We start from the raw sequence: 8,010 nt of genomic DNA, 5'->3' as shown, positions 1-8,010 counted from the left end.
GATTTTACTCAAATACATTATCTCAAGTACATATCCGGTATCCTGCATTTTTTTTAGCCCGGTTTTCTCTGTAAAAAACACCTGATTCAAATGTTTAGCACATTAGCAGGCACCGCAGAAGCTTGAAAATGATCCTAATCATTTGGTGTGTTTGAGAGAGAAGGTTGGAAAACATGCAGCATACCGGCCCTCCAGGACTGGAGTTTGAAACCTGTACTCTAAAAGCAAGTTTTGACCCTCAAAAAAAAAAAGGTCTGAACTTGTGGGATCCACCAAAATGGTCCCACAAAACCAAGGCATGTGTGCACAAAACACACATTTTTTTGTTCTATCATTGTGAGGACAGTTTAACAAAATCAACAGAAGTGACAATAATCCAAATCAAAATTTACATCCGACCAATCGTTGCATGTTTTTAATACAATATCCTCCTAAGACACAACATAAATTCCTCTTATTTGCTTTCTAGGTCATCTAATAATGAGTATAACATTGGTTATGAAATCATCACATCTTGATTTTACCTCCTCACAAAATTTTGCAAACATTTTGAGTGTAGTTGAGTGGAATCCTGTTCTCTACCAGGTTATTTTTAGTACAATCCCCTCCTAAATTCTCTTCAAAACGGCGAGCGGGGACGGGGTCTCGTGAACCCCCCCGCCCGATCCGAGGGGCGTCCCGTCACCGAAACCGGCGGGGTTCACCGGTCGAGGCTGCCACGACCTTCATCAAAACACGAAAGGCAGCCTAAAGGAACGACACGTCTTATGCGCAAATTAGGTGCAGCGCCAGTGGAAATAATGACATCCAGCGTCACGTGTCATATCTATTTTCAGCCGTGCGTGACAAACAACAATATCCTGCCTCTCAAGCGCCCCATTAACTGTGGAAATGTGTAAAATTATGACACGAAAGTTGAGGTCATTAAGTCATCGCATGATTTAAAAAAAAACAAAAAACAGCTAGCTAGCATGGCCCCTTGCACATTTCATGGAACTAAATGGAAAAACAAAAAAGTGGCTAGGCCTTTCCGAAACGCTATAAAATTAATGCGATTTCCAGAGGTTTTTTTTTTTTTTTTTTTATGAATGGCGCCAGATGCCAAATCCATAACTTCAAACAAATTGACTTGCAATTATTGGGTTGTGGTGCACCACTTCCAGATGTGCAACAGATGGGCCCGGGGCGACCCAAGGTGTCTCGGCCCCCGCTTTGTGTTATTGTGCCGTAAAACGGCGGTGTGCGCGTGTGTGTGTGTGTGTGTGTGTGTTTTAAATCACAGTGTGGGCTGGAGGTGAAGGGAAGGACAGGGGACACAAGAAAAAAAAAATCAAATAAAAATCTCCATTATTAGGTAAATGGACACAGCAGAGACAATGTTAGCAGTGGTGCAGGCTGAAATTATGTAAAGGCAGATGAGAAATGTAAATGTGATCTCTGCTATTTTACAGTGTTAGGATTAAATTGGGGGGGGGGGGGCAATTATGGTGCTTTTTTGTGCATATGTTAATATCTTACAATATCCCTGCATACATGAAGCGCAGTAGATGAGATTAGAAGGGAAGAGTTTTATAAACCAGAAGGCGGTTTAGGACAAAAGTAGGACTCTTTTTTTGGGGTGGGCGGAACAAAGGGGAAAAAAAGGCATCATTTGTAAGTAATAAATCTGAGATGTGAATCATTTTCACTCTCATATTGTTCAATGTTCTTCACCTGCGCCTGTGTGTCAACCAATCAGCTTCTCTTTCCTCTAGTTCCTGTCCATCTTTTTCGTATTACCTGATTAGTGTTGCGTGTATTTAGTTCCCTGTTTAGTTTCGCTTTTTGTCGGATCATTCTCTCATCTTGCCATGCTTACCCGCGCGCTTTTCGCGTTACCCGCCGCCCAGTATTTTGCAGTTTTGCTATCCAGTTTTTCCCTTCCCGGAATCCACAATTCCCGCAATCTCGGTTGGAAAAAAAGTGCGTCACGAGGGTTAAGATATTTTGAACTAAAATATACATCCACAAATAGTCCTATGCAGACCTCTTAGCTACCATCATATATATCTTTGACTTGCATGCTAATCCACAGGAGCTCTCCGGCTGGTGTCGCACACACTCCTCAACACGTTTTCCCCTTGTGTACCTGCTTGACCTTGGACTCGCAGCTAAGGAGAGGACCCCGAGGGAACGATGTCGTCGTGTTTTGCTGTATTTCTGCAGATTTGACAGCGGGGAGGGAGCTGATGTTCATTAGCATCTCCATCTCACTGCCGCATTTAGTTGGTCTCGCGGCCGCTTCGTCTGCATTATTCATTCTTCTCTTTCCTGTAACTCTTTCACTCTGGTGACCCGGCCCAGGCGCTGAGTCTTTGGAGCTGGCCTTCATCTATTATAGATGGGTAATTGTTTATTAAATGCAGGCTTGACCCTATTATGCGCCCATTACCGCAGCACAACACACTCGGGCAGTCCTCTATATTTCCCGAGATGGAACAATCCACCGGTGAAAAAAAAAAAGTCTGCCAGCGGCCAGGGAAGCCACCTCTCCTTGGAAATGGAGGCAAAGACAAAAAAAAAAAAAAAAAGAGTGAGCTTTGCCTCTCATTACCCTGACTGGTAATCTACCTCTGCCCTTTACGGGCCAATCCCCGCTTCAGGCGGTGGGAGGCTAAACCTTCCCAACTCTGGAAGCGGATTTATTCCCTCAGATAGAACCAAACCACGAAACGTCACTTTTGGAAAAATCTGGGCTGACACTAGAGGTCAGTGTCGTCACGGAGTTGCGACTGGGGCATGGGAGCTGCAGGCTACAAAAGGAAAAAAAAACTCATTTAGGTGAAAAGGAAATGAATTGAAATGGAATGATTAAGTTGACTTAATTACTGGCTGGCTTAAGAAAATCAGCTTAACTTGTATCCGAATGATTATTGCAGACAGCGGTGTCGATTGTGTTGAACGACATGCTTGTGTGTTGTGCAAATTAATGACATTCAATCAAGCAGGTTGACTCAAAACATAAACTTCCTGTTAATACATTTAATAGCGTCGAGTTTTTTATAAACACACCAGGCTGAGGTAAGTGCGGGTCTGTGGTGATCGGCATGATGGCCTGTCAGTTGGCGAGTGATTTAACATCGGGTGTTAATTAGTGGGTCGGCATGTATGACTACTAAGTGTGTGCGCCAAGATAGGGGCGCTTTGGAATTACACGTGCATTTTTTTTTTTAATTTGAAAATGACATTTAGCACAGAGGAAAATTATACCAATAATGCACCATATTTACAAACCCATTCAATGTACTGTAACTTTCTTTGGGCACAACAATGTTGTATATATATATATATATATATATATATATATATATATATATATATATATATATATATATATATATATATATATATATTAATACTGTATGTGTGCATGTGTTTAGGGGGGTTGAAAAAAATCGGTAAAGGTAAAAATTGAAAGCGGACTAGTGAGCCTGTGCCGACAAGGGCCTTTATTTATTCGTCAAGCGCTCCGATTAGGCTCACGCACGTCCTCATAAAGCCTCGCCCGGGCGCAAATTCGACAGGTTTACGAGTAAATATCACCCGGGCCTTGCACGCATCATCCGTGCTACTAATGCTAAGTGGAGATTAGCCTATTAGCTCCCGTTAGCGACTTTGATTACGAGTAAATGAGCGCACGGGCGAGGTGAGGTTCACGCGTGTCAACAAGGAAGACAACTCAACGCAAATATCTGCTCGGCGCCGATCCAAACAGCATCTTTTTCTGCACATTATGGAATTTGTCATGTTCAGCCGGAGCTGTCATTGCTAGAACAGTGCGCGCTAATGTGTGTAATCTGCTTTGCAACACATCAATTATGATGGATATTGCTTCAGCGCCATGCTTCTGGGCTTTTTTTTTTTCTCCCCCCCCTACGCCTGCAGGGGAATCAGTCTTCTCTTGTTAGGCAACCTGTTTAGTAAATAATGATCCACTTTGAGGCTGGCTGATGCCGTATAATGGGATGTGTGTGTGTGTGTGTGTGTGTGTGTGTGTGTGTGTGTGTGTGTGTGTGTGCGTGGTGGCGCTCCGGTGCACAAGGATCAAGCCGACCCCATCAAAATCTAAGACATAAAATAAAAGGAAAACGATTGACGCCAGAGCTGGAATTCAATCAGGCCGCTGGCGTGGCGACACCCTCGGTCATATGTAAAAAGTATAAATATTATCAGTGGCGTGTTCAAGTATTTCCAGAGCTGTCTGAGCTAACAGAGACATTGCAAGTTAAATATTTAAATCTTGCACTCTGTCAAGCAAAATTGATTCTGTTACCCCTGCCTGCCAAACTTGAGACTTTACAGGATGTACGCAACCTTTCCGCTGGTGGTTTTTAGCCGTTGTCTGCCTTTTATTGTTGTTCGCTTCATAAGCTCCTCGTCTGCCTTATTTCCAGCAAGTTCGGTTTAGCTCTCGTTAACTCATTCAATCCCAAAGACGTATTTTTATTTATTGATTTACTTTTTAAGAGTCCAGACATTGAATCCGTGATACTTATTTACATTTCAGTTTTTTTCAAGTGCAGTACTTTAGTCCCTGAAACAACCGCTTTTGTACTTGGTTAGGTCAAATAATACATTACTTTAAAATTAAATTACCTAGCTAAAAAAAAAAGATACAATTTGTTTCCGGTATTGCACGAGAAAAGAAATAAACGCCATGCCCGGCGTGTTTTGCGCTTCCTTACGGTTGCAAATGAATGCGAGCAAAGCCGTAGACGCAACATGGCTGCGAGCCACGCCGTCACTTGTGCCCCAGGCGGCTTTTGGCGCTATCCCCTCCTTTTATCGGCCTCCCGTTACCGCTAGCGCCACTTCATAAATAAAGCCATTACACTGGAATGAGGCGGTGGGGGCCAGTGCGCACACACACACACACACACAAACACAAACACGTTTGTAGGTAGTCAGTCTTGCTGTCTTCTGGGGAGCTTTAACCCAGGCTGGCTTAGTTGCGAGGCAAGGGGGCTTTATGGGACATCGGGGAGCAGCTCGCGCCGAGTAAACAGAATACCCATCGGCGTCTCCACCAATCTGACATAAGGCGGCAAAATCTCACTTTGTGTGTGTCTGACAGGCAAACAAGAAACACACATAGGAAGGTCTCAACGCAGCGGAGGGGTTTTATGCTGACACAAAAAAATGTTTGGACTAAAGGGGCCCCCTTCACTCTCGCCTCTCCGTTACCTGCCCGGCTGCCGGCTGACTGAAGTGGGAGATCTGACGGGGGATCGCCATGCCATCGCTTCCCGCGGGGGGAGTCGGTCTCCGACTTACTCGCTGGGCTTCCGGGCCTACGGGGACAGAATATTCCAAAGGACTGCTGCGTTTTGTCCAAATTTCAAACGGGGCTGCCGCAATGTGTATTTTGGCTTGATTGGACGTTGCTATGGTTGTTAATTGAACGCCTGGCCGTGCGCACGCGGCGGGATGTGAAGGAATCCGAGCCAAGATAAATGTTGGGATTGTTCGAGAGGCCTGGACTTCTTCAAACTTGTGGCACCGGCTCAGAAAAATCACTATGAACACGCTGCAGCCACGCCAACTACTACGTACGGCGAACCCCCGTTTACGACGTTCTTGCCTAACGTTTGGTGATGTTAAAGGGAGAAGATGATTAGTATGGAAATGAAGCTGGAGATAGTCAAGAGATACCAAGGAAACTAGGCTAGGCTAGGCTACCCTAGCTTGGGAAAATGGTCATTACAAGCTCAGAAAATTTTGACCTAACTCGGGCTTTTTGATGTTTTCCATGTGTGAAATCAAAAGAAAAGCATAAAAAAACCCACGTGGAGGCTAAAATATTGCATATATTGTCAAATTGTCAACTTTCAATATGCCATTCTTTCCCTTCTAAATGCTTGGAAAGGGGAGGGTAAGAAATACAGCCGATAGGTGTCAAATTTAGCCCATGTCGGGCTCATTTACTGCCATTCAAAATTGAACTTGTCAATTTTGGACATACTGAAAACCCGGTTTTATCATGCATTTCCCACGATGCATGAATCCTTTCAACGGCAACTCGCAAACAGGGTGCAATTGAAATATTGACTTAGATTATTGGCTTAGCCGGGACTACCACAATGCAAAATTCTTCAAAAGTCATTTACTCTAATTATGACATCATACATACTCCTATTTATATATACAGCGTAGTTACTTTTGCTGTTATCGCATTTTTACTTCTCAAATCCTTCTCAAATAGCACTTATTATTTTTTTCTGTTTTAGACTAAGCACGGCATCACAAAGTGAGTCAAAAGAAGAGAAAGGTGAACACTCCTCCAGCATAAATAGAGCGTCTGGCTTTTTTGGCCTCCGTAATATGCCATATTTCAATCTGACCCCGATCCCCGACAGCCCGAATTTACAGCTAAAACAACAGAAGCGCTCAAATGCATCATCTCGGTAACCACCTCACGATGACGGTCGTGTTTTGCCAGGCGGACGACCGAGCGGGCCTCTCGCCGGCCGACCGCTGTGATCCGAAGCAGCTGCCGTATTAGTGGGTGAAATCAGCCTGTGCAAACAAACAGGCCGCCTGCGCCGCATCCCTGCTCGGCGCGCCGCATCTGCCGGCCATTACGAACCTGCATTCGTCCTGAATCAGTCTCCAACTAAGCCAGATCTTGTGCCAATAAACAAAACAGGCCTGGGACATCATTAGTCATTATTAAAAAAAAAAAGGTTGTTTGTAAAGGACATCTGCAATGCCTTAAAAGTCTGCAAACAAGCGTGTCTTATGGTTCATTGATTATTTAAAGTAATTATAGTAAATTGATTACTTTGTTATATTTGTACCTAAAGTAATCAATCACCTGTGTACTTTAGTACCAACAGTAGTCATTTTTAGTGTTTACATACAACAGCAATTACTTTAGCATTTGAATACCTATGTAACAGCCTTTTTTTAGACCGTTTTATCCAAAAACTTAAAAAAAAAAAAAAAAAAAAAAGAGTACATGAATAAGTACCTGGGATTGAATATCTGCACTCTGAAAAAAAAAAAAAACTGATTGAATGAGTTAAAAAAATCCTTCCATCCAGAGCTTTAGGATGGATCTTCTCCAGCCCCCCTGGCCTGCCCCTGTCCTACAGGACAAAGCCCCAGGTCCTCACACGTCCCCAAAGCTGGACAGCTCCAACGTAGAGTACACCCTTGCGGCAGTTTGGACGTCGAAGGCATATTATCTCTCAAAGCAGCATGTTGTAGCCGCTAGCATATTTGGACTGCAAAGCCATAAGCAATCGCCGCTTTACTATCAGTTTCCGAACCATTCCTGTCAATCTCGGAATTAAAAATCAACCTTTCGAAACCAGGAAGTGGCTGACAGCCATTCACACAAATAAAACAGGTTCTCAACAGTTAGGTCTTCTATAATTTGTAGTTATTCCTTTATAGATTGTTGTCAATACAATAATTTTTCATTTACATGTAAATGTTATCAATTCTTTCTCACTGGCGCCTCTTGTAGGCAAGGATGAGTTACAACATGGAGTAATTACATGTATGTCGTCGAGTTACCTATGTAAATGATGAAATCAGAGCTTTCATTTAAATAGTAGTGCATTACTTCCTGTTCAAAAAAATATATATGTGCACATAGGGCGGTTGACCAATTTTACCATTGCGTGCAACTGGTGTTCTTAGTTTTAAAAGTGTCACTTGAGCAAGCCTCTTCTAATACCGCCTACTATTTTTTTTTTTCCTGTTGATATCATATCAGATCGATATATTGGACAGGATAAGCTGCAATATCAGTTATGATGTCTGAAGTGAAAAAGTTGCAGCCCTAATGCTGTCTCCCAAGTCTCTATGGCAGATTTGATATACAGTATATAATATAAAATATTGCAAAAGCAAGGCATCTTAAAATTGACACGCAATATATTGGAAATTGTACCGCGCACAAATTGAGTGACTATAACGATACAACGGCAAAAAAAACCAAAAACAAATGCCCATGCACACAAA

The sequence above is a fragment of the Hippichthys cyanospilos genome, chromosome 22 (genome assembly GCF_059441005.1).
Source record: "Hippichthys cyanospilos isolate Australia breed blue-spotted pipefish chromosome 22, RoL_Hcya_1.0, whole genome shotgun sequence".
In the NCBI taxonomy this organism is placed as follows: domain Eukaryota; kingdom Metazoa; phylum Chordata; class Actinopteri; order Syngnathiformes; family Syngnathidae; genus Hippichthys; species Hippichthys cyanospilos.
This window is presented reverse-complemented; position numbering follows the sequence as displayed.